The following is a 27,441-nucleotide window of genomic DNA, read 5'->3' on the forward strand; positions in this document are numbered from 1 at the left end:
ATGAAGAAGTGACAGGGACGGGCATTTATCTCTTGCATGGTGAATTATGTGCCTGTAATTAGCAATTATTTATTTTCCTGGATAGAAACACCAGCCTATCTAAAATGTAGTTGTGGTTGTTTTGATCCTGCGGGTGGGAGGGAGACATAAGAATAATTGCCTGTTGGATCAGAGACAGAGTTCATCTAAAGATGCTACGGTGAGGTTCATCAGCCTTTGGGAGCTCACAGGCAGGTTGTGAAAGCAATGGCCTACTGCTGCTGCTGCTGCTCCTGAGCATCTGGTCTGCTAAGGCATTTGCAATCTCAGATCAAGGCGGATCAAGATTGGTAGCCATAGATCGACTTCTCCTCCATAAATCTGTCCAAGTTCTTTGTGTTATTCAGAAGTCATCATTCTGTGGCAGCATATCTGTAACACCGATCACACGCCAGTGAAGAAGTGTTTCCTTTTATTACACAATGTGTGATTGGTGTTTGGAATATGCTGCCACAGGAGGTGGTGATGGCCACTAACCTGGATAGCTTTATCAGGTGCTCAGGAGCAGCAGCAGCAGAAGGCCATTGCTTTCAGCATGTGAGCTCCCAAAGGCACCTGGTGGGCCACTGCGAGTAGCAGAATGCTGGACTAGATGGACTCTGGTCTGATCCAGCAGGCTAGTTCTTATGTTCTTATGTTTCTTCATCTCTGAACCATGGGACTGGATGGGTGCCATCCACCCTTGGGATCTGGTTGTCAGGGATGGGGTGACATGACCTGGGGTTGGATCAGTAGTGGAAAGCGAATTTTATATTCCATACCCATCAGCCCCTGCCAGCATGGCCAATTGCCAGCATGGCCAATTGCCAGCATGGCCAAATGCTGGCAGGGGCTGATGGGAATTGTAGTCCATAACATCTGGAGTGCCAAAGGTTCACCACCTAGGGTATAATGTTCACCACCTAGGGTATAATGAAGGGCATTTTGCTGCTTAGGGTTTAGTTTGGGCAATAGAAGTCTAAATGCTTATTCCTGATGCTTCATAATTTTAAAAAATCAACTGAATATAGCGTCTTGTTATTGAACAGTTTAGAGACATGACAATTGGGTCCTCTTATTTAGTATATGTCTACTGTCCAATTACTCACACAGAAATATAAATCAAGAATGCAACTCTTGACATTTAAATACATATCATAAATTCCCAAAGGTTTCTTTAGTTTCCCAAGGAAAAAAAATAGCATTGGGCAGCAATCTGAAATGGAGAAACAGCAGAATGGAGAAGTAAATGGTGATCCTTTCCCCTGCGAGTTTCCTTTCCCCTGCAACTTGCCCTTTTCAAGATGCACATTAGCCCTTACAAAAATATGTTGGTAATTTAGTGGGGTAGAAAAGCAACTTGGGAGAATGAGGTGGCTCCAGGAACAGTTAGTGTGTGGGATGGGGAGAGGGTAAGCTCCCCTCCCGCCATATTCCTCTGGAGCTGCATCTCCATAGAACTGTGGTGGCGAACCTATGGCACGGGTGCCAGAGGTGGCACTCACAGCCCTCTCTGTGGGCACACACAGAGTGCCCCTCACACACACACATTGGCTGGCGTGGGCCTCTGGGCTCGATTATTAGCATTAAGCCTAAGACCTAGTTTTGGGGAAGCAGTGTAGGTAACCCTGTTAAGTGCTGTTAAACTCCACTGATTTTCATGCAAAGAACTAAAGCGTGATCCTTTACCTGGGAGTAAGCTCGGTTGCTGGCAATGGGGCTTGCTTTTGAGTAAACCCTCCTAGGGTCATGATTCACCCGTTGGAAGAGTGGCACGGTTGCTTCAGAGCAAAGCCACCGACTACCACCAAGCTTACTCCTGAGTAACGCACGCCTTGGAGCCAACCGTTTTTCCTAAACTAAAACCTCAGTATTCAGATTAAATTGCCGTGTCGGCACTTTGCGATAAATAAGTGGGTTTTGGGTTGCAGTTTGGGCACTCGGCCTCGAAAAGGTTCGCCAACACTGCCATCGAAGAAGGGACCATGGGTGTTTTTTTCAAACCCCCCCCAGTCTTGGCTGGTTGAAAATTGTATTTGTAAAATTATGCCTGGATGGTTAGCAATGAGTTTGTGCTGTGTATAGAGCTTGCCCTTTCTGATATGTGTGGCTAGTTTAACAAAAACCATCCACTGTAAACGAGAATTATTTAGCACTCTTCTGGGAGATGAAAGCACTTGCTATGAAAAGTTGCAGGACCGTTTGCATAGGGTCAGCATTCTTTCTGATGTAGGTAAGCAAAAGGTTACCTTCCATGGGCATATAGCAAGAAGAACGGCAAAAATGCCTGCATAACAGGGGGAGGGAGGGAGCAAGCGGCACTCGTGATTTTTAACGGCGCACAATGTTTTACGCTGCTCGGTTCTCCCCTGGTGGTTTAAACTGAGTGGCTCAGGGTGATGACCTGTACCTGTGAACCTGAAAAAAGATGACAACCTCATCTCCTGTTTCTCGTGGCATTCCCCAGGAGCGGTCTTCACCTCGTCGCTGTAAATTCCAAATTGCTGATGTCAATTAAACTGGCGTAGAAGTAGAACATGCACTCTAACAAGGCTAGCAATTACTGGGTGCAGAAAGTGAGGATTTTGCAGGCTTTCTTTAAAAACAGTCAAAGGCCTACTGATGTTCCATATCTGTATAAGGGCAAGCTTGTGTCTCTGCTTCAAAAAGCCCTCGTGGAGATAAAAACTCGCCAATTACAGAGCACTCCACTTGTATTTCATTTTTTTTATTTGATTTATTCCCTTTGAACTGTTTGTTCTGTTGAAAGTGGCAATGATTTTCCATTGCAGAAACTCCAACACACTGAGCTTGCCTTGGGTTTCTATGGCTTTATCCAACTCAGAAGCTGCTGCTCCTTCTTGGGGGTGCACACTCATTGTTCTGTCCCACTATGTATTGCAGTCAGTCTAACTGTACTCTGGGGACAATGTGTGGAAAGGAAGGGGGGCTACAAGCAGAGGAGAAAATGAGAAATATAGGCAGGAGATGCTGAAATACAAGTACCAGAAGAAATCACTGAAAATTGATAATGACAAGTTGATGGAGGGGAAGCAAGAGCTCTGAAGTAAAATTGAAATGTCCATTTATGGACAATGTAAAAGGCAGGGATGCAGATATTTTTAAATTTATTTTATTTATTATTAGTTTTATTTATTTATTATTAGTTTTCTATACCGCCCTCCCCCTGACCAGTTCACAACAGTGCGGTTCACAACAGGTTAAAACAAACATTAAAACATAATTTAATATCAATTATATAAAAACAGAACCCATTTTAAAATGTGGATGGCGTCTGACTACTCCCCTCCCCGCCTTGTGCCCATGGGAGGCCAGATGACATGGTAGATTTTTAAAAAATTATTACTATTTTTTATCCAGGCTGGCCAAACGCCTGGTGGAACAGGTCCGTCTTGCAGGCCCTGTGGAAACTCTGTAAGTCCCGCAGGGCCCTGATCTCCCTAGGGAGCCTGTTGCACGAGGTAGCGGCCAGGGCTGAAAAGGCGCTGCCCCTCGTCGAGGCCAGCCTGATCATTTTGGGGCTAGGGATCATGAGTAGGTCCTCCTCCGAGGAGCGGAGGGGCCTACCGGGGCAATATACTCATCTCTCCATTGTAGTCCCTCCCCAATAGCAAAACACACAAATGTCATGTTCTAAGGACCTCCCAATAAACAGACTCAGATAGAATCAGACAATTTAGATATCAAACAGGCTACATTTCAATGGTCCATTGCCAAGACTAAAGCTTTCACGCCAGACTATCCCAATAAGGGTTGTTGCTGCCCGAGGGTGGATCACTTCTTGTGCGAGGCCCCTTCATAATGACACACATCACATCATTGCTGGGGTAATAAATTGGCCATAGCCATTTTATTGAGCAGAAGCATGAGGCTAAGCATGGGTCTGGATCTGGTCATGCGGGTACGTGCTACAGCTCAGCAGGGCGGGTGCCCGGTCCCGAGCTTCGATCTACTGTGGGGCTGTGCCAGGTGGCTGCTCCTGGCCAGAGATGTTCCCTCTTTCGGCCCAGTTCGACAGGGTGGTCGCCTCTTGTTGCTGTTGCCATTCCCAAGCGGAAGTCGCGGCTCCCTAGCCCCCTTCCCCTTCCAGATCAATACCCATGCGCCAAACCGCCGCGAACTAGGCTATGACATAACAGCATGCATTAACATATAAAAGTAGGGTGAGGTGGGTGGGCAAATCATTGGCCGGTGAGCACATGGCCTGAACAAAGGAGGGCAAGCCGCTTCAAAGCCTCGGCTCACTCCTCCTTTCTTCCGGTGATGCTGCCCCTTCCCAGAGTGGCTCCCTTTCCAGTTCCGCCCTTGCCTGGGCAGTGCCAGCTGGGCTCGTTCAACCCCCACCCCGATCAGCAACTCCGCCTTGTGGTAATTCACAGGCACCTTTTATGCTCCCACTTTCTATGCCCCGTTACTAGGCAACAGCTCCCCCTCCATTCTCCCTCACCCTTTCACAAGTGTGCTCCTCCTGCCCAAGGCCAGCCCGGGTGCACTCAGCCTTTCATGAAGCCCGCACAGTCCTACACAGCAAAGCTCTAACACAGACAACAAGCAGGAGCAGTCAGGATGCCACAATCTCCTGTCCTTCCCTGGAGCCATGGCAAGGCCAAATAGTATGAAGCCAGGTTTTGAGAGTGGGCTTGCCAACCTCCAGGTGGGCCCTGGAGATCTCCATGTATTATAATTTATCTCCAAATGACAGAAATCAGTTTCTCTGGAGAAAAGGGTGGCTTGGGAAGGTGGACTCCAGCATTATTCCCTGCTGAGGTCCCTCTCTTCCCCAAACCACAACTTCCCCAAGCTCCAACACCCAAAATCTCCAGGTGTTTCCTAATCCAAAGCTGACAATTCTACTAGAAAGATGATAGGTGGGATCCAAAAATTTTAGTAACAGGTTCCCATGGTGGTGGGATTCAAACAGTGGCGTAGCTCCAATGAGGCTGGGCAGGGCACGACGGGGGTGGGGGCGGGCATTCTGGGGCGGGGTATTAATAATTTCTCTGTTACTATAAAGAACTCTTACTGTAAAAAAAAGTTCCTAATTTCCAGCTAGTATCTTTCTGTCCATAATTTAAACTCATTATAGCAAGTCCTATCGTCTGCTGCCAACAGAAACAACTACTTCTCCTCTAATTGACTACCTGTCAAATATTTAATACTTTCAAATACTTAATTTTGTTTCTAGAAATCTAGAAGGATACTTTCCTTAAACAAGGAACTTCACCATATTTGTAAAACATGTTTTTAAAACAGCCCAACAGGGAGAATTATCCTGTTTTCTACCTTCGCTAACCAGCCACATAGGAAAAAACAGGACTTTATGATTTTTGGACCTAATGGAATTTCTAATGGAAAAGCAGACCCAATTAGTAACCCCCTCTCGGCACACACAAATAATTAGAAACCCACTCTCGGGAACTGGTGAGAACCTGCTGGATTCCACCTCTGGTCAGGATCCAAGCATTGTTTCTTGGACCCAGTAGACACCTTTTCTGTTTTTCAATGTATAACATAATTGTCTTGAGTCATACAAGAAAAGTTTATATTTCAATTCTGAAAGGGTCTTAATAGGTCATATCATGGTAATGGGCTTGGAGTCGGAATCAATCTCCCAGATTCTCCTAGGTCTGTGGTGGCGAACCTTTGGCACTCCAGATGTTATGGACTATAATTCCCATCAGCCCCTGCTGGCATGGCCAATTGGCCATGCCAGCAGGAGCTGATGCGAATTGTAGTCCATAATCTCTGGAGTGCCAAAGGTTCGCCACCACTGTCCTAGGTCTTGTAGAGTATATCTGTTTGCCTTCCATGCTTGGGCCATGACTTTTCTATGACACTTTCCCTCTTGGGTAAATTTTACTGTTTTTGGTGCTTTACTGCACAAGCTATTTGTTACCCAAAATGCTGGGTAGTGAAAATAAACCTCCTAACAAGAGAGACGCCACTAGGCACAAATGCACAGAACTCAATCACGTGCGCGCGCGCACACACGCTGCAGTTTCGTTTGGACATGTCCCTCTGCACATAGCGTGAGGCTCAGTTTTTGGAAACAATTGATATTCTGATCTGTTTCCTATGATTAAATTGAGGCCAGCGTAGAATAGCTGAGATTATCCACTGAGGAAGCCTGTCTGCGAAAACATGTAAATTACCACGGAACGTGTTTTGGATTCATCTGAGAATCACCGCTGGATTAATTACAAGAACTGTAACTGTCTGTTTCCTCCAGTTCACTGTGGATTCATACTTTTGGATTCAATCGGGGACCTACCAGATGTATTTCATCTCCACACTGAAAACTTTGAGAACTTATTTCTATTGGACATTTCATAGACTAATTAAAGAACATTTGGAGACTTTGTAAAGTCAAGGGGGAACCACAAAGCCCGAAGGTCTTCGCAGCCCAAAGGTTTGTGCTCCTGGGGTTTGCTGCAGTTGTGGCAGGGTAGCTTTCTGTTTGATTCCTTGTTATTTTGGATCTATAGAGTTGGTTTTAAGGGATTTTCTTGTACCTTAGCACTTTTGGCATGTCTCTATTAAAATTATACATAGCATATGTACGTGTTGAGCGCTGTGTTCAACAGCCTGAAGTGTTTTTTTTTCATTGTGCTCTGTGATTCTACACCATGCTTCTGTGTTTCTCTTGTGTCTGACATCTATGTCTTTGCCATGGGATAAGTGTGACCATTTTATTTCTAGGATACAGGGAAGTGCTGGCCTGATCCACCAAATCTGTTGCCCAAAATGCTGGAGTTTGCCCCTTTTAGAGTGGGGAATTAGAGGGGTCAGATCTTGCTTAGCAAGAGGGGGCAACCGTGAGATCTTTCTACCTGTTTTTACAATAGATTGTTCTCCATAAAAATCTGCAGGAGTCAGGAATAAAGTTTAACAATTTTATTAAGGGAGTAAAATAATAAACATTACACACACGCAAGTGTCAAAAATGCAAACACAGAGAGAATTCACAGTCCTAGGATTTAGAAAGGGTTTTAAGGGGGAAAGGTTTGGAATAGCTTATGTCATTGTAGGGGATGGGTAATAGTGACCACTCTTGGAGAGGAAGGATCTAGAGAAACAGAATTCAATGCTTGCATTAAGCTCCTAAGAGACTGAGTGAAATCAGTTGGCATGCAACGTAGCTGAACCAAAGGCAGTCCAGAAAAACACTGAGCCCTGACTGCAAGGTGGACAGATAACTTATAGGAAAATCTGGCCCTCTAGCAATGTTAGGAGAGCTAATCTTCCCAGGTTTCTGAGAACAAGAGGTTTCTGAGAACAAGAGGTGGACACTTAGGCTTAATATCCCAAGTCCGGGGAGCATCCGAAGATGAATAAGTGGACTAGTAATTACATAGTAATTACTAAGTGGACTAATACTTATACAGAGGACTAGCTTTACCTTAAACCACTTCAAGCAGTTCTCTAGAGAATCAGCTTAAAATGAGAATGAAGAAGAAATATTTAGCATTCTGTGAATTATAATGCTTTCTCAATAATATTTGTCTAAACTACATAATTTGCTTGCACTAGAAAAGACGGACCATTCCTGCTAAACTGAAATGGCTGGACGACTTGGCATAGTGACCTGAATCATACTGCTCTGCTCAGCAAACCTGGAAGCCTTCGCCCAGCCAAAGGAGCCCTCCTTCAACTTGAGAGGCTCTTCCGCCAGGAGGGTGAAGCTTCCGCCAGCAGAAGAGCCCGTGTGTTGCTGGGAGGCTCGTTAGGCTAACTTCAAAGTTTGCAAGCAGCAGCATTCAAGCCGCAGCCACGGACCCTTCCACGAATGTTGAATTATGTTTTGTTTTTAAAACGGGCCAACAACATCTTGAAGTTCTGTCTGAAAGTTTAAAAAAGGACGTCTGAAGGGAGGCAGAAGAAAAATCTCTCTTGGACCTGCCTTGTCTTCTGTCAGTCTTTCAGCATATTTACTGTGGAGATGGACCAGAATGCCTACAAATTGTATTTGATCAAGAAATATTAAGTTCGTATGAACCAAAGATTTGAAGAATCAAAATGGGGTTTCTGTATAAGAGACTAGCAGGCCTGCATGTAAGCAGATGGTCAAACTGCACGTAGCAGTTGTGCAGGCAAGCAAAGATAAACATCTTTAAGATCTTGTCACTAAAGGTTAATACGTGACAGAAGACATATACTTTATGACTTTGTTTTTGGTTAGAGCTAGCTATAGGGGATAGCTACATGAATGTGATTAGTTAATTAAAAAGTGTTTTTCTATATGTTAAATGAACACAGAGAAATGATAATGAGAGATTCATATGTATTTGTACTATATATGTACTATAATTCTACTGTATTAGAATCGAAGGTATAATGGTTAGAATCAATGTTTGTATAATCTGTTAAAGTTAAATCATTTCAAACTGGGAAAAGGGAAGTTTTATGATCTAAAGGAATGTCAAACCTACATACCCTGAAGAGGTATCTCTCTCTTCAGGAGCAAACGTAGAAAAGTAAGAAAACAGGTTATTCTTGGAAACCAGAAAAGGCAGAAGTTAGTTTTATTGCAGCCGTTTGCATATGGGCAGAGGGACGTGAGCAAACAACATGCATTGTTTGTGTAACAGAAGGAATCAGACACGTAGAATAGAGGCTGTCTTAATGTGACAAGGAGACAGAATCATCCAATGGGATTTTAAGGTTCATGCTTATAGCACGTGAAAGGGGTATGGATTATGTATGTGAGTAAGGGGATGACTGTATGACGTATGTATTCTTTGTGTCTATAAAATTGGTCTTTTTTGTATGAAGTGGGTGTGCCTCTTACTTAAGGGGACACCCTGGTCAGATACTTATGCTGTCCAGTAAACTTATCTTCTGTTTCAAACCTGCTTCTTGGGTATTTTCTAACTTAGTCTTAAAATAATTCAGCTGTGTAGGACCAGAGACGCAGTCCTGGCCCCACATTACCATTGACTCCAAAGTTGCAGGTTCAGAGACCTTCCTCTCCCAGCTACCCAAAGTCCAGTCATAGAATCACAGAATCATACCGTTGGAAGAGGCCCCAGGTCAGGGCTTGATGGTAGGACCTGCTGCCTCCAAAGAACAAACTCAGTCCTTGAGCTTTTTGTCCTCCCCTTCCTGCTTTTCTCTGACATTGTTCTACCCAGGTTCAATAGATTTGTTCTGCATATATAGCAGAAAGAACACTTTTTCACCTTTATTGTTCAGCCCACTATACTGTAACAATGGAACACAGAAACAGTATGAGAATATTAATCACAGAGCCAAACTAATAGAACTTTCCATAGAATACAGGAGAACCATAAATAAACCACGAGTCTAACTGAACATAGAAGATTAAAAGGGATATAATGGAAGAGATGAAATGTCCCTTAATTGTATTCCCACCTCCTTTACGTCTTTTCTTCTGTTCTTTGCTGCTGGTCAGCTTTACTATACATTTATATAAATTTTCTGGAGGTTTTATTCTATTGTCCCTCTTTAAAATAAATGTTTAACTGGCTCAGTTTATAGAACTGAGGTGACCCTCACACATTTACCCACTTTCTCTCTATTTTACCTCAGATAGCCACAGGAAAAGCTATTTCCAAATTTAACAAATAAATAGTCAAATTTGATTAAACATTTCAGGGGAATAGGATGGGAGGGAATGGTCCCTTTCGGACATAAACTCTAAGTCATTTCTCTCAATTCTACCTACTCTGTCCAGAAGACAGACAAGCTGTACTCTAAGAAGTCAATTCCCTTTCTCAACTAGAGTAGGGTCTCTCTCTTTCCCCAATACTCTTTTCCTGTCAACATCACAGGTCATTCACAGACATTCAACATGTCTACTCTCTCTGGAACTCAGAGCCGAATTTCTTCTAATCCTGCCATGGCTCCTTCTAAATCTTCATTCACTACCAGCCTGTCACTGGCCCTTTCTACACAACATGAGCAAAACGTTTTCAAGCAGGAAAAATATTGCGTCCATGAAGTTCCACAATATTTTTTAACCCAAAACATTTTATTTCCAGCCTGAAAATTTTTGTCTTTACATACCATTCCCCAGCAATTCTTTTGTGAAAACTTTTTGAAAACATTTTCACTTGCTGTGCTTGCTCTTTAAGGTGTTTCCCACACCTCCCAGACTTCCTTGTTGGCACCATTTTCTGAGGTCGTATTTTTTAAATTGTTTTTTGGGGGGATCTTGTCTTTATAGATATGAAGACACGACCCCTAGAGAATCACAGCACAAGGCTTTGAAGTTTCATAGCATTGGATCCACATAGATTTAAAAATAAAAAGAAGGAACACAAAATGGTGACCAGGACTAATTTCGAGGAGGTGGGTGTGAAAAAACGGAGCTTTTTACAAATGTTTGCAAAACGTTTTTAGAGGCTGCTACAGAAAGGGCCACTTACACACTTAGGCTCTGTGAGGAATTAATACCTTAGAATCAGGTTATTCGGCCCTAGCCGTCTGTCTGTCACCCAAGCCATTTGACTCAAAGGAAACCTTTAAGACAGAATACAATATTTGTCTTCTAATTGGTGTGTGTGTGGGGGGGGAAACGGATGGTCTTGAGACCTCTCCAATCTCTCCCAATGTTGACTGATCCTTCTTGAGAGCTTCCTGAACCTGCTACTCATTGCAGATCCAGCGGAGGTAAAATGAAGGGTCTCACCAGGATGACATTGGCCCTTTCCCCACTTACCGTTTGCTGCGCGCTACTCTCCCCAAATAGTGCGTGGTCCAGCGGCGCTCCCCACGAGTCCGGGCGGCGACAATGCAGCCGCCGTGACTCTGACGTTCTCACGTCCCCTCAGCGTGCGTCATTTCTGGTGCTGAAGAAACGGCACCTTCTGTGGGGAACACGACCCCATGGCAGAACATGACCCCGTGGCAGAAATCACTCGCGCTGAGAGTAGCGCGCCGCAAACGGTAAGTGGGGAAAGGCCCATTGTGGTGCCAACTGTGGATGCTACTGTGGTAGAACGAGAGCTCTGCCTCTATTCTGGTGCCTTCTTGGCCCTTCTCCATGGCTGCATTCAATGAAACAGAGAGACTAGGAATGCAGCATCCCCCTTAAAAATGTCTGGTTTGATACTTATTCAAAGTAGGTGGAATTGCCTCTATGCAGTGGCATTACCCAATTTCAATTTGAGTCCCATTCTGATTTCATCAAAAGGAGCAGCTCTTGATTCCAGTAAATGATAGTCATCCAGCTGTTTGACCTCCACAACAGGTCAAAAAAAGATATGGAGTAAAGGAGAGATGGAAAAAACCCACACACCTCCCGTCACCCCCCAGAGAACGAGCAGTTGCCGAGCGCTTCTTTCTCCCTTCCTTTCCAGAAAGATCTTTCTTTGGGGTTTCAGTTGTCCTTGGACTACAGCTGGGAAACAAAGGACAAGTGAACCCGGTTGGAGACTATTTAATCAAAAGGCAGGTTATCCATTTTAAAGCATGTGACCCGTAAAAAATAGTGTGCCAGAAATTCCTGTTTCTAGTTTCCTTTGCTCTTGGGGGCGGGGGGGATCTGCCAAGAACCATAACTCAAAAATATATCAGTATGATCAAACTGCCAAAGTCAAAGCAAATTACACTAACGGTTAAATGCAGGTGACAGATGAATCTTTCCATTCAAAACAATGCATACTGTAACAGAAAACTATCTATATAAGCCATTATATCAAGGAATAACTGATATGTTCATAGACAGAAAGAAATGATGATAAATTACAAATAACAACAATAACCATTGCTGTTTTCCTTCCGTATTATCAGATAGGGTCACATTTTTGCTGTGGATCCTCGGGAGGAATATATTATAAGGAGCTTTGCCTAGCTGGGCATTCAACATCATATGTTTAGCTGAAGTCTCTGGCCAGAGAAAATGCAATTACATAATTCATAAAACTTTCAAAAGGTTGTCAGATAAACAAATAAAAAAATATTAATAAAACCAGCAACTGGCAATAGGCATTTCAGAACAATTTAAACGATTTCCCAACACTTAAGAAAAACATAATATACAAATTTGTAATTAAAACCTTATGTATGATTTGCACCAGTTTTCCCTAATATTATATGCAATCCATCCAAATTTAGCAACCGTAAATGTGAGCTCACCATTCTTGTCTGCAAAAATAACTGATAGAAGAGTGTTCCTGTTTCTCCCCAGAAAACAAGCAATTATAGGACTGAAAAATCCCCCCTTATATTATTACGCATCTTACCTCAAACAGGGTATGCTCCAGTATCTCAATATTCCCATCACCACACAGGCAAACACACACTTTACAAGGAAATCTTCTGTGTCTGCCCTCGGGGGGGGGGGGGGGGGAAACATCTCAGAAGGGTAAAGACTCTCCTGTGTTCCAAGTTTCCTAACTCTTTAACATAAGGCATCACCTCAGTCTTAACATAGTTATATCATAAAGGGAGCTCCTGAAGCTATTAATATCATATTTTCCTCATCTAAAACTCTTTGTTGAACGAGCGCCTTGGCTTGGATGCAGTCCATAGATTGAGGCCATCATATTTCATATTCTGTTCCATGAGTATTCAGAGTGGGGGTGGCGGCGGCTAAGGTCGAATAAGCCCTAACAGTGCAGGCTTGAGCTGGTTGCGTCAGAGCCAAGAGACAACTTTTCATCTCTGAGTAAGGCACTTCGCACCCACTGCTCCAGATAGTCCAGAAACATCGGGTTTGTTTTTGTATTGTTTTGTAGGAGTTGACCACTCCACACTGCCCTCTGCCCAATGCTGTGTTTTCCTCAGAAAGTACGTTTAAGGTTTGGTAATCATCTTAAAATCCATCGAAACAATTGGACAGCAGAACTCAGCTCCAGGAAGAGGGCAAAGATTGTCTTAATGCAAGTCTTATATAGCAAGAGACTTGCGTATATTAGGGACCACATATGAACCTACTTGACTATTATTATGTTCTTCAGAGGCCCTACTTTAGGGGATCTCTCATCATAGCATTTCCAGCCAACAGCTGGCAACTGGTGGGAGGTCAGGAAGCTGAGAGCTTAGGACAAATGCCGTTAGGCAATGATGGCGTGTCTCTTCCCGGTAAAACCTGGAAGTGATGCCATGCTTTTCTTGGAATCATTACTATATAGGAAAACTATAGTGTTTCCAGTGATTCCTAGAGAGCCCTAATATCACCTCTGGGTTTTCCTGGAAATAACAATATGCTGTTAGAACTCTAGAATCAAGACAGTGACAAATCAGCTCCACACAAACACAGGACAACTATAGACAATATCAATCAAAGGAAACAAAGACCAGGATACTTCTATTCAGATCCATTCACCTATTGACCTTGTTATCTTCATTGTTACTCCCAGGGTACAGACTTCTTTGTGACTCACATTCCAGGCTACTCTATTCAGAGGGCCTCACCTTTTGACCTCACAGTATATATACTCCACTTGATTTCCATTCCTAATATCAGATCCTCTGAAGATGCCAGCCACAGATGCAGGCGAAACGTCAGGAGAGAATGCTGCTAGAACACGGCCATACAGCCCGGAAACCACACAGCACCCCAATATGCTATTACTTGACAGTGATTTTTTATGTTGTTACTTGACAGTGAGACAGTGCATTGTGTTTAAAGGGTGATTTTAATTTTTTTTTAATTGTTTGACATCTTGAGGGTCCTAATTGAGTGGAAAGGAGGCATACAAATGTGTCTCACCAGTCCTACCTTTCTCCAGGTATGGTAGTGGGTCAGTATCAATGGCAATGCAGAAATTTTATTCCAATCCCATTGGAGAGGTCATATTTTAGTCCCAGTGGATACGCCTAGTGATTTTAGGACAGTCTTTAACTTCCTCCCTGAAATCAGTAATGTGCTTAGAATCTGAATTTATTTTTTAACAGTGGAGCCAACCCTTTGCATTGAAAGTCTACAATGACAACGCAGCCACACAAATACTGTCTGCTGCAGATATCTGCAGATATCTGGTACATACGCATTAGACAAAATACAAGTAAACTTTTTTAAGATCTCTCCTACAAGTCCCGTGTCTTGCCTGAAATGCGACTCTTTTTCTTAAGACTGGCAAAATCCCATTATTATTCAGAGCTTGAAATGTAGCCTTAAGACTTTGGCTTAAAATCTTTGAGTTTTTCCCCCGAATGACCTGGGACCGATTCCATACCTTGTACGAGATGGTTATGTTTTGATTTAGGTTAGAGTATGGCCAGTAAAGTAGCATCTATAGATTTTTTCTTCAAATACGTCTACCAAACGGGCCCTGGTATAGCAATTCACTCTGTTTTATGAAGACTTAAGGACATTGGTGGATTCCGAACAGAATATGTATAATGGGTTGAAGGAACCAGTTTTCTTTTTTCTCATTCACTTGTGTGCCTGTTCAGGAAGTGATTGGAGCTCACGGAAACAATCTGAGTTGCTTTCATGCCTTCATACGGAGACACTTCTGTCTCTGTCTCTTTTTTTTAATTTCCTGCAACACATGTGCAGCTGCGCAGGCAGGCAGACATGAAACCCCACAGCCAAGCCAATTGTCCCCCAATCTGATCGGCTGCACCTGCATAGCTGCGCATGGGCAACACACAAAAGGGAAAAAAAAGAGAAAAGGAAAAGAGACCTTCCTGCAATGGCCAAGCAATAATGCCACAAGAAGAAAATGTGCTAGGGGAACTTTGTATGCTGTCCGGCACTCAGAGAATCGGCCCACAACATGGCAGGTAGGTGGATTCTCCTGACACAGTGGACAGTGCGGAACCTAAAGTGAATGGGTGGAAGGTAGAGGAACAATGTGTCTCTTCCCTGTGCTGTTTATGCAGGAGCACCTCCAACCCAGGATTGTGCAAAAGGATCCCTGGTTTAGTGATGTTCAAAAATCCCATGTTGAGAGAAATAAAAGGGCCAAAGTCATTCTGAGAACAGGACCTGTGGGAAGTTCCCCCTCCCCCAAATGGTTTATATAACACCCTTTAACTGTTATATTCGGCCTGTATGGAATCCACCATTAATCTGGCAAATTTATTGCCTGTTTCAAAATCTTCCTCACCATTCATTCATTCATTCATTCATTCATTCATTCATTCATTCATTGTTTAGTTTTATATACCGCCCTATCCCCGAAGGGCTCTGGATGGTGTACAGCAAAGTTAAATCATAATTCAGCTAAATACAATCAAAACTAAACAATTAGATTCCAATATAAATAAATTACTAAATCCCCATTTAAAACAGCGGTTAATACAAAGTTTAAAATCGAATCGGGCACCCAGCAAACCCATTCTAAAACCCTCCCTAAATGGGAAGACTGCTGTTTAATTTCAGATGTCTTAATCCCTTTTGCCCATAGAAGTATCTAAACACTTTAACAGTCCAATAGTATCCATGCTTATTTACCAGAGCCAGACTAAAGTCATATAAATCCATAATTAAAGGTATTGTGATTCAGAATTCTAAGAACTGAATGCTGAATTAGTAGTGGCTACTGAATTAGCAGTAGGCAGATCTTGGGGCTGGGGTGGGTGAGTACATTAGCTCAGTGTGTGAAGGTGGAAAAAAAAAGGGAAAACCCATACAAATACAACAGTCCTCATTGTACTGCCTTAATATAAATTGGTGATGCAGCTTCGTTTGGGACACTCTACAAAATTCTCAAAGACGATCCTGTAGATCCAGAATAATCTATGAAAAAGACAACCAAATGTCTCAAGCATTTGTGATTTTCATTAAGGAAATAAAAGTCCACTGGGCATGACAGGGGTTTATAAAATGGTGTATGCTATGGAGGATTCCCTCCCACACTCTCTTTCACCTAATAAAACTGACTGGCAGTAGATTCAGGACAGAAAAGAGACAGCAATTCTTCACATGCTGATTCAATAGGATGGCCATTCTTTTTCCCTGTATTGCACAATACAACCCTATTTCAAGTTGATCTATAACCAGTGGTTGGATTCAGCAGGTTCGCACCGCTTTGGCAGAACCAGTTGTTAAATTATTTGAATCCCCCCACTACATTAATAAGGCACTTGGCAACATAAATCCAGCTACAGGGAGAAACAGCAAATGCTAACCAAGAAGCTCTCCAACCAATCAAGGCTGCAACACAGCTGAAGTTACTTTCAAACAGACATAGGATTGTACAGGATTGCATGTGGTCTTCCATTCATGGGGTCATCCTTGGCAATGTTGACGCAGCATCATAATTGTGGGCTCTGTGACATCATCATTTGCTGCTCACTTCTATAAAATTACACCTGGCCTCTTGTGTCATCTGCTAGAAACCACCACTTTAACTGTTTCCATTTCTTTCCAGAGTTCAGCGGATTTTACAGATCACTGGATCTCCTCACCAAGATTCTCCCCCTTCTCAAGTTATGACTGGATGAAGAAGAATTTGGATTTATACCTTGCTTGGTCAACTGCAAGGAATCTCAAAGCAGCTTACAAACTCCTTCCCTTCCTCTCCCCACCACAGACACCTGCAAAGTAGGCGGGACTGAGAGGATTTTGAGAAACTGTGACAGGCCCAAGGTCACCCAGCAGGCTTCATGTGGAGGAGTGGGTAAATCAAATCCAGTTCACCAGATTAGAATTCACTGCTCATGAGGAGGAATGGGAAAATCACATCCGAGTGTGGGAATCAGACATGTTTCTCCAGATTAGAGTCCACTGCTCTTAACCACAATATTTCCCTAGAGACCCACATCTGTTAGCTCCACCTCTAAACCAGTGGTGGGATCCAAACATTTTAGTAACAGGTACCCATGGTGGTGGGATTCAAACTGTGGCGTAGGGCCAATGGGGCTGGGTGGGGCACGACAGGGGCAGGGCATTCTGGGGCAGGGCATTCCTGGGCGGGGCTTTGGCAAGGACACAGCCGCTGCATCGGTCCTTGGGCGGGAAACGAATGCACGCAGGCGCAGGTTGCCACGCACGCCGGTGCACCTCCTGCTAGACTACCTCAAGTTCTGCCCACTACTGCTGAGAGGAGGGGCGTAACCAAGGCAAAAATCACGTGGCAAAATCACCCATTAGTAACCCCCCCTCGGCACACACAAATAATTAGTAACCTACTCTCAGGAACCGGTGAGAACCTGCTGGATCCCACCTCTGCTCTAAACTCATTTCTAAAGGCCCCTCAGAGCCTTCCTCCTCAACGTATGTCTTCTTTACTCTATGTTCTTGAGCTCTGACCATATGGACGAAAAGCATACAAAAATTGTAAAGCTTCCTTCACCCTACGGATCAAAATCATACAAAATATGTCGAGATGTGGCAGTGATCATTAGTTCAGACAAAATTCTGAAGATGTTTTCTTCCGTTTCACCCTCCACAACAGACGAGCAGCTCCAAGAGCACTGGAAAGAACGAAGAGGGACTTTTCTTCGTTTCCCCATCGTTTTGTCCTCATTTTGTTTGCCCACCGAGGCTTCTGTCATCAGCATCCCAGAGTGCCTTACGCATTTAATGTAACTCTAACAAGAGAGTGGTGAACTGGCTCCAGGCTGTCAAGACAATTTTGTTTCTGTATTTTTTTTCTCTCCACTCGCTTGTCTTTCTTATATTGCTCTTTTTTTTATTTTGCCTTTGAAAAGCTACAATTGTAGCCCTCTAACTCTCAAACACGGCAAGATTTGTGGGCACTTTATTCGGCGGAGCGAAAGAGCCCTAAAAGTTTACACCACTTGCTAAGAAAGCCATCTCCTGTTCTCACAAGTCCCACCTTTAAGGTCAACCATTTCATTATAACCCAACAACAAAGGATGATGACGCTTCCAGAGGTAGCAGTGGGATCTAATTAGCCAGGTCCACAGCCCAGTTAAGTAGTATTACTGTGGATCCAAGCAAATCTATTATTGCTAAAGTAAACACAACTGGACCAGTAAAGAAAATAATCTTGGGTGTTAAAGATGAGATACACAGTTTTACTTGGTATTTTGATGAAGACGCAGGCTGATAAATCTTGCAATTCTTTACTCCAGCGCCATTTTAGTCTATCTCTTCCTATTCTGCATTAAAATGGTTAATGTTCTGGGAAGATGAAAAATGGGAGTGTTATGGATCTTGCAGTTCTGAGACAGGAACTAAAGTGGTAGAACATCTCCTCTCCACACAGAATCCCCTCATCTCCAGTTAAAAGGGTCAGGAAGTAGATTGTATGATAGATATCCGCCTGAGTTACTGCCAGTCAGAGTAGACAAGATTAGCTTGACAGACCAATGGTGTGACTCCCTGTAAGGCAACTTCTTCTGTGTGAATTCGTTTCCTCATCAAGACTGGCCGCAATTCCTGTTTTGCAGCCAGCGGACCTTTTTTCCTCCATCTTTTTAACCGGACATGTGTCTGTCCAACTTCCAAAAGGCTGGGAAATCATAATGAGAACTAAAACAGCAACATTATCACTCTTGTTCCCTCTGCACAAACTTCTGATGCAAATGGGCGAAATAATAACACATCCCTCCTCCATTGCGGCCTAACCTGATGGAACAGCCTGCCTGAAGAGGTCAGGAAGGGTCCCACTCTCCTGGCTTTCCACAAGCTATGCAAAAACTGAATTATTCAAGAGGGGCTTTCTACATAGCCTTCCTATCTGCTTCTGGGTTCAATTCAAGATGCTGGTATTGACATATAAGTCTGAACGGTTTGTGACCAACATACCTGAAGAAGAAGAAGAAGGAGAAGGAGAAGGAGAAGGAGAAGGAGAAGGAGAAGGGGAAGGGGAAGAGGAAGAGGAAGAGGAGGGGGAGGAGTTTGAATTTATATCCCCCCTTTCTCTCCTGCAGGAGACTCAAAGGGGCTTACGATCTCCTTGCCCTTCCCCCCTCACAACAAACAGCCTATGAGGTAGGTGGGGCTGAGAGAGCTCCGAGAAGCTGTGACTAGCCCAAGGTCACCCAGCTGGCATGTGTGGGAGTGTACAGGCTAATCTGAATTCCCCAGATAAGCCTCCACAGCTCAGGCGGCAGAGCTGGGAATCAAACCCGGTTCCTCCAGATTAGATACATGAGCTCTTAACCTCCTACGCCACTGCTGCTCCTTAAGGACCCTCTTCTCCCCTATAAACCTACCCATTTACTCCAGTCATCTTCAGAGGCCTTTATCATCTGAGCTTCAAAACTTTGTTACTAAAACTTTGGAAATCCCCCCCTGCTTCCTTGTACCAGTGTCTTTTGTCAGCAGATTGAGACCATTTTGCTACATCTGGCATTCTTCCAATAATAGTTACTGGCCCTCCTAGTGTTGTTTGTTATGGGTTTCAATTGAATTATATATATTAGCTATAATTTAATTGTTTAAATGTTTTCATGTTCACTGTGTTGTGGTGAAAAAGTGGCACAAAAGTGTTTAAATTAAATAAATAAATGGCATTCAACCAAATGTGCTCTGCCCCCATCAGGCGTTCCACACCCTGCATGTGCTCTGCTCCCACATTAATTTAATTATCAAATTAAATAAGTAAAGGGCATTCAGCCACATGTTCTCTGCCCCCTATCATGCCTTCTCCTCTCTACATGTGCTTTGCCCATATATTCATTTAATTATTAAATTAAATCAATAAATGGCATGCAGCCAAAAGTGCTGTGCCCCCTATCACCCGTCCTCCAATGGAGTGGCAGAGCCATGAAGATGGGTCTGCAGTTCATGAGACAATTGCCCACTGAGACTCCAAGAGCTAGGTTTATGCTGTGCTACTGTGTGCCTCCTCATGCAATAACTGGAGCGGCTTCAGCGCAACTTAATTTTGGCTGACTGCTATGCTCACATTCGGATTTTTTGTGCCCTACAGTGACACTGTGGTGCATTAGAACAAGGCAATGGATTTTCCCTGTCAAACAGTGAGGTATGTTGTTCAACCAGGGAGGCATTTTATGTGTGTCTGTTTTGGAGGAAAGCAGACTGGGAGGGCAAGGGAGCTAACTTGCCCCGTCTTCTCTCAGTAGAGCTGTTTTACAGATAGATACCTAAGAGTCACCTGTAGAGTTGCCAGCTATCTGATTTTTGTTTGGTCCAGTATTTGCGATTTTTTCCTGGAAAGCAAGTGATAAAATACCGAACATATAAATGCCCAGTATTTCCTGAGTGGCCGAGAGATGCAACCGAGTATGAACAGGACCCCCAGATAGACAGTCCTCTTTGCCTAATCAGAGATCTGGCTTTCTTTAGCCATCCAGTCCCCAGCACCAGGAGGTGGGAATGCAGGCAAGTGTGGTTTGTCTGAGCATTCTACAACCCCCTTTCAATGTAATAAAGAGTTTGTAGATATGGCATTTTTGAGTTTGTGGAAAGTCAGAATGTAAACCTCACCCTTATTTACTTCCATAGTTCAGCTGCAAACAGTACTGTGCTGAGAACATGCTAAGGTAAGGTGACCAGATGGTCACCTTTGTGAACCGGGACAGGCGGCCGCGCACGCACGCGCGCATACGCACACAGCCGCAGGACCACACGGCCTTCTGGGGTGCTCCCGTTTCCCGCCATGTGACAGGGTGCTCCCGTTTCCCGCCCTGTGACAGGGTGCTCCCGTTTCCCGCCCTGCCCCAGAAGGCCGTGCTCCTGCGGCTGCGCGCGCGGGAGGCTGCCGCACTGCCTTGCGCCCCAGAAGGCGCAATAACCTGTGGGATGCGGGATAAATTGTTTGAAGGCGGGACTGTCCCGCCAAAAGCGGGATGTCTGGTCAGCCTATGCTAAGGTCTTTTTTAAAAATAATGCTAACACAATTTTTGAAGGAAGTGCTTTGCTCTCTGGCTGCAGAAATGTCACTCGGCTGAGACAAAGAAGGAAGAGGATTGGGGGGGGGGGTTATTACTGAACATAAAAACTTGACTACTTGGAGAATCCATGAAGTCATGAGAGGATGAATCTTGGGAGGTGTTAACCCTTTCCAGAACTTTGTATCACTTCTTACCCACTAAAAGCATTTTGCTACAGCACTGAAACCTCATCCCCCCATTCCTTTTCTTCTGCTGATTCAGTTAAGAGTTCATATTTAAAGCTTCAATTATCATCAAGAAAACCACAGTTTTCTCCTTTTAGTAAACATGTCCGGATGAAGCTTTTCACCACCAAATTCCTGTAACTTTCCCCCCTGACTGAGTAAAATAGCCTTCCCGCTTCTATTTAAAGCTGCAATGCTGAGAAATATAGCTAAATATAAACTGAGAAAATTAAAAAAATGTGTTCTGTGAAAGAGAATTTTGAGTCTTGCTTCCAGTTGGATGTTCCCTGCCCCCCCCCCGCCACACACGAAGAGACAAAACACACATACTTTTCTGCTTGCCATTCTATCTCTTTGAAGATCTCTGCAAGAAACTGGCAGAACCCAGGTCTTTACTCTCCAAAACGCATAACCTACGTTGCTACCTGTCATGTTCTCAAGATTTCCCAATAAAGCAGACTCCATTGCAAACAAAACCCTTTGTTATTGACAGAAAATCAGAAGAGTTGCACTCAGGACAGGATTACTGCCCGATCTGAAAACGGGCATGAAAACCCCACCCCAGCAAGGACTACCTCAGCCTCTCTTCCCGATCCCAATTAACCAGCAATGATTTTTCTCAGGCTTGGCTCAGTTGTGCACCCTCCACAAGTCCCAGATAACCGCTCTGAAGTTCTCATGAGAAGGTCATTCCATGACAACCATGCATAGTTAAAGCAACATGAAGATAGGAAAACAAAAGCAGGCATACTGAAGTTCTCCCCAGATGCCACATCCCCCACTCAAGCCAAGATGGAACAGTCAGGTCTCTTGAAACTATCTCATCAGTGCTCTTTTTGTTTCCCTTAGAATTCCTCAAATGCTTTATCTGTGGTGAACCTCCACATTTTGCCTCAAAATGTTGCTTCAGCTGCAGTTTTGATGGTAACTTCAAGGGCTACCAATCCCAAACTAGGAAATTCCTGAAGAGTTGAGAGTGGACCATGGGAAGGGTGGGTTTGTGGAGGGGAGGGGACTCAGCTGGGTATTAATGCCATATATTTCCCAAGCAGCCACCTTCTCCAGGGGAAGGTGATCTCTGTTGTCTGGGGATCAGTTTTAATCCTGCGAGATCTCAAGTCCCCACGCGGAAGTTGGTAAACCTACTCTTCTTCCTCAGCCCAACTTGTGGTAGCTTTGTACACCTGATACAAGTATAGGTTTGTCAACTCTCTTGGACACCTGTGACAACTCTTTTATTTTGTTCAGTATTGATTGCTACAAATAACAATACTAGCAAAATCAGAACAAACATTCCAAAGACCGTCCAGTTTTTTAGAAGAGCGCCTGCCTCAGGTCAGTATTATTTGAAGACTTCTGTTACAATCCAATATTACGATATAATTTGAAGGCAGAAGAGATCTGATACTTTGATTTACAGCTTAGGTTACAATGGACTATGCACACTGTCACAAAGATTTTTACTGATGGGCTTGAAAGTGTCAACCTGAAGTAGTATTTCAGGCTCCATAACTGGAAACTGACCTAATCACTATCACTTTTGGCAACCTGACATTTGTTAAGATACTCTCCAGGAAAGAAAAAAAAATCCAAGAGGAAATGGATTTAGAGTTTTGGCTGACAGCATGTGGCAGAATTGTTGTAAATCTCTTTGGTGCTCTTCCAGGTGGCTTCCAAAATTAACCAGTCATCCCAAAATGTTTAGCAAAATTGACAGATGATTTAATAGGCCCATTAAAGCTCTATTTATAAATTACAGAGATATTGTTAGTCCTGTGGTTCTGTTATAAGGAAGGTTACTATTATAGCACCTGACAGAATCTTAGTCTCTTAATCTCTTTATCTGTGTGGGGGGCGGGAGCTAAAAATATATGGTACTTTAAAGCCATTGTATAAATTCTGGACATCATAATGAATATAATGCAGTTGAAACATTGTGGTCGGACAGTAAGAATAAAATCATTCTGCCAATGAAATTGATAGTAAAGCTCCCATTAATTTTAATGGTACTGACTTGCTTGTGGATTTCTTTCCAGCTGTATGAGTTTTGTTTCTTCTTCAAGAACCCTGAACACATACATAGGGATGACTTCAAATTGCTCATTGATGCTGTTTTGGGCCAACAATCACAATGCTTTCACTCCTCTCTTCTGCAAATTTAATCAGCACTTTTCCATTTTTGTACCATTTTGCTTCTTTGCCCTATTTTTTGGTAAAATATATGCTTTTTCATCTTGATTTATGCATCAGTAATTCAGCATTAAGCAGCAAATGGATATTTCACATAAAAGCAATACATTGCAAGCACCAAGACGGTATGAATTGCAGTGAAAAGCTGGGAAATGTGCTCTTACCCAGTACAAACAGAAGTATAAAACTAACAACCAAAAGTTGGCTAGGAAAAATGTGAATGGGCATAGAAGAATGAAATAGAATGTTTTCTGTGCACATAGAATGTTTAGAAATCAGCAGGAGTCTGGCTTCCAATTTATACCTATATCTGTGTTGCATTCATGGAACAGGGAAAGGGGGGTGGGTATTGTTATTTTCCCCTCCCACTGCAGCCCGCTCCCCTATATGATCACAACAATGTTTCTGGGGGCCCAAGAAAAAAATTGGGGGCAGAGAAAGTTGCCCTTTATTTTAACTGCAATAAATCGATGCCAATCTGTTTGCTAAATTCCTCACTCCTTCTAACACTTCAGAGTATTAATTGTGGCGTTAAAATATATATTGTCACATGCTGTAATATAGGAAGTGAATGCCTGGGAAAATGTCCAAATATCTCTTGCTAACAGTGCATGCAGACAACTGGATTCACGGGCTGCTCATTGGATGAGTCACTCATAAACCTCCCTGACCAAAAGTACCCGTTCCATAATGTTACTTGCCCTGGAAGTCTTTTGCTATTTGTAAAATATCCTGCACCTCTGTCCTTCTTATGCTTCGTCACTCCAGACTGTGGTAGTAAATAATCTCCTGCTTTTTCATAATTGAAGAGAACACATTTATGATGGATGTTTCATGATGAATTTCACTGTAGGGCTTTGTAGGATAAGATGAACCTTCGCCTTACTTCCATTATCTTCAACATGAAAATGGAAGATGAGATAGCAGACCGGACGGACTCATTACTGTAGGGCGCATATCATAAAGACCTCTTTAATAAAGATTAGTTACCCTGTAACGGCTGTCCACAATCTTATCATTACTAATACGATTTAGTTGGGATGGCAATTCTTTCCACCATTTCAATAATACTTGTGTGTGAGCCACATAACTGACAAGGGATCTGAATACTATCAGGTTTCCAGGTTTATTCATCTCCCTTGCGTGTGTGGAGTGAGTGGAGGGAATAAGTACTAAAATGCTACAAAATCCATTGTTGCTGAGATGATGACCAGAAGATGATGGTGATTCCAGAAGATGATGGTGATGACCAGAAGATGATGGTGATTTCAACTTATTCCCTGCCCTTTAGAAAACTCTCAGGGCTTAGATCTATGGTCAAAACACACATAGGCCGTTTCTGCATGGCCACGGTAGGGGTTGGGTCAACGTACATGACACCAACCCAACCCCTCTAGGACCGTTCACATGAACGGTCCCAGAACCTACCGGGACGACGGCGCTGCTCTGCGCTGTCGTCCTGTAGACCTACCTGCTCTGCGGCCCTCCGGCACATCGCCGAGGCCAGGGGACATGTCCCCTGCCCTGCGCGACCGCTCCGGAGTCGCAGGGCAGAGGGGGCGTGTCCTCAGGCCTCGGCGACGTGCCGGAGCGCCACAGAGCAGGTAGGTTGACCGGACATGGGGGGAGGGAAGGTGCCTTCGAGCTGCTGCCGTTCACACGGCAGCGGCTCAAAGCCACCATTTTCCATAAACCTCGCTCGGGAAGCGAGGTAGGAGAATGGCGGCTTCGCACCACTCGGGCGGAGTGAGGGCAGCACGGCTGCGAAGCAGCTGCGCCCCCTGTGCGTTTTTGCCGTCCCCAGGGTGCCATATTAGGCCCGTGCAGAAAGGGCCATAGTGACTGATGTAGTAGTATGAACCACCACAGTTTACGATTCAAGGTCAATCGGTGTAAATATGGATGATGATGGAAAAAAGTTTGGATTTATACCCTGCTTTTCTCAACTGTCAGGAGTCTCAAAGTGGCTTAAAAACTACTTCCCTTTTTCACTACAACACACGCCTTGAGAGGTAGCTGGAACTGAGAGAGCTCGGAGAGAACTGGAACTGGCCCAAGGTCACCTAGCAGGCTTCATGTAGAGGAGCAGGGGGGGGGAAACTGGTTTATCAGATACAGTCTGCCACTCATGTGAAGGAGCAGGGAATCAAACCCATTTCTCCAGATTAGAGTCCACTGCTCCTAACCACTACACTACACTGAGACCAACGTTGCTGATGCTCCACTCAAAAACTGGTGGGTCAAGGAGTGGTAAAGTAAAATGGGCAAGAGGTTTGCTCTTGACTCTTAGTCTGTTCCATGCAGTTACTAGTAGCTTCCTCCGCTCCTCCAACCTCTCCAGGTTTTTGCCACGTCATCTGGGGGAAAACAGCAGCTAAGCAACGTTCTTCAACCCTCAACCATATCTGAGAAGTCATTGCCTAACCCACTGTTCCTCAAAGACAACATAGTTTCCCCCATATTCAATAACGTAAATTCTATACTAGCTTCTGGCATATACTAGCTTCTGGCATAGCTGGGCAGGAGTGCGCCTGGGGGGGCACTCTGTGATTTTCACACCCCGCAGCCCCTCTCCCTCCTTTCACAGCCCCAGCCCCTCCCCTGTGGCCCCTCCCCCACAGCCCCCCTTACCTTTTCTAGCCAGCAGAAAATAGCTGGGGGGGCAGGGCCAGGCCTGGGGCAGGGCAGGGCCAGGCCTGGCAAGGCGGGATGGGGCGAAGGGGGAAGGAGGTACAGGGTGATTTTTGCACCCCCCAGGCATGCTCCCAGTATAACGTGTGCACCCCAGTCCCCTTGTAGCTCTGCCACTGTGCTCTGTCATGGAGAAGCCATGGAAATCCAGTTTGGTGTGCAAATCACGCTGGCATTTAATAACAGCCATAGTGAAAACATAATGACCATCCCGTCTTGCCTCTTTATTTACACATATTCAGCAGTACTTTGGAACAACCACCTGTTACTTATTAAAGGAAATCAGGCAGGTAAACGGCTACTCCAAAAGGGGGATAAAGAGCACATTTAACCGCCGCTCAAAATTTCTGCTGGTATAAAACCTGTTTTGGAACAGTCAGCTATAAAACATAGGCTTAGTACCGATTCGGCAGATACAATTTTCATGATCTGCAAAAGATCCCTTATTTACGCATCTTGCCTCTTTGTTAACGAGGCATTCGCTAAGCATTCATTATTCAGCCAGATCCCTCCATATTTTATTTTTATCATCTAGATAGAAGTGGTCCACGGGGGACACATTTGCCTAAAGTGTGTGCTCGGTACTCCAAGATGCATCAATATTACTTATTTCAAAGTGAAATTACACCCGTGTTGCACATGAGGCAAAAAGCTCTTTCTTCACTGGGGCTTCCGTCTTCTCCCAATAAAATGTCAAAGTAACAATTAAGCTACACTCATTTGAGGTCTCCTATAGTACCTATCAATCTGCTGAAACCAGTACAGGATGCGTGGAGATGATCACTTAGTTAATCCTCTTTGTGAAGAGTCTGTAGACACTGGCACAAAATATATGCCATATAATAGATTTGAACAGATACATAAATCGGGAAAGACAGCTGTGAATCACCCACCGGCTGCGGTTGCCTCTGGGGGTGGGATGGGTGGAGCCAAGGTGACTGCTTCCGCTTAACTGAGGGCGGAAGCGAAGCCCGAGCCATGTTGGGCAAGGGCTGACGTCACCAGGAGGGAAGGGCGGATTGACCCTTTAAAGGGGAAAAGCCCCTTCTTTTAATTCTGGCCTATGTGCTTCGCCAGCCGGGCGATTTGCCCACCCATCTCTCCCTGGGTTTATTCGGGTTGTTGCAATACTGTTTCTTGTCATACGCTCGCTCGTGGTGGCGCATGGGTAATGATCTGGAAGTGCTGATGGCGGCAAGAGGCAACCGCCCTGCCGAACCGGCAAATGGGGATCACCTCTTGCCAGGAGCTGCCTGTTCCCGGCAGAGCCTCCTTTCAGCGGAGGGAAGTCCAATACAGGGCATCCGCCCATTGGAGCTTCACTACGAAGCAGACAGGCCAGATCTAGATCCATGCTACACCTCACACTTCTGTTTTGGTTGGCTAATAAAATGGCAATGGCCAAAATGTTTATCCCCGCAAAGAGTCCAGTGTGGTTATTGGAGAGGATTCACCCAGGTGGTTCCCACCCTCAGAAGGCAAAGGGGACCAAAGAAATAGGATCCATTTAATAACGGCAGTAGCTATTCTAGTGGCTATGCAGCTTGCACACAAATGTCCCAAGGACTGCTGGGTACTGGGGCTGGGAACAAGATACCAGCAGCAGTGG

The 27,441-nt window shown here is 44.2% G+C and overlaps 1 protein-coding gene across 4 annotated transcripts in view; it reads right to left on the reverse strand.

The window, feature by feature from the left end:
* Window positions 1–27,441, reverse strand: part of CDH12 (cadherin 12) — a 966,930-nt gene that overhangs the window by 232,967 nt on the left and 706,522 nt on the right. The gene's annotated exons all lie outside the window — the stretch shown is intronic.

Source organism: Sphaerodactylus townsendi, linkage group LG09 (genome assembly GCF_021028975.2).
Source record: "Sphaerodactylus townsendi isolate TG3544 linkage group LG09, MPM_Stown_v2.3, whole genome shotgun sequence".
Taxonomy (NCBI): domain Eukaryota; kingdom Metazoa; phylum Chordata; class Lepidosauria; order Squamata; family Sphaerodactylidae; genus Sphaerodactylus; species Sphaerodactylus townsendi.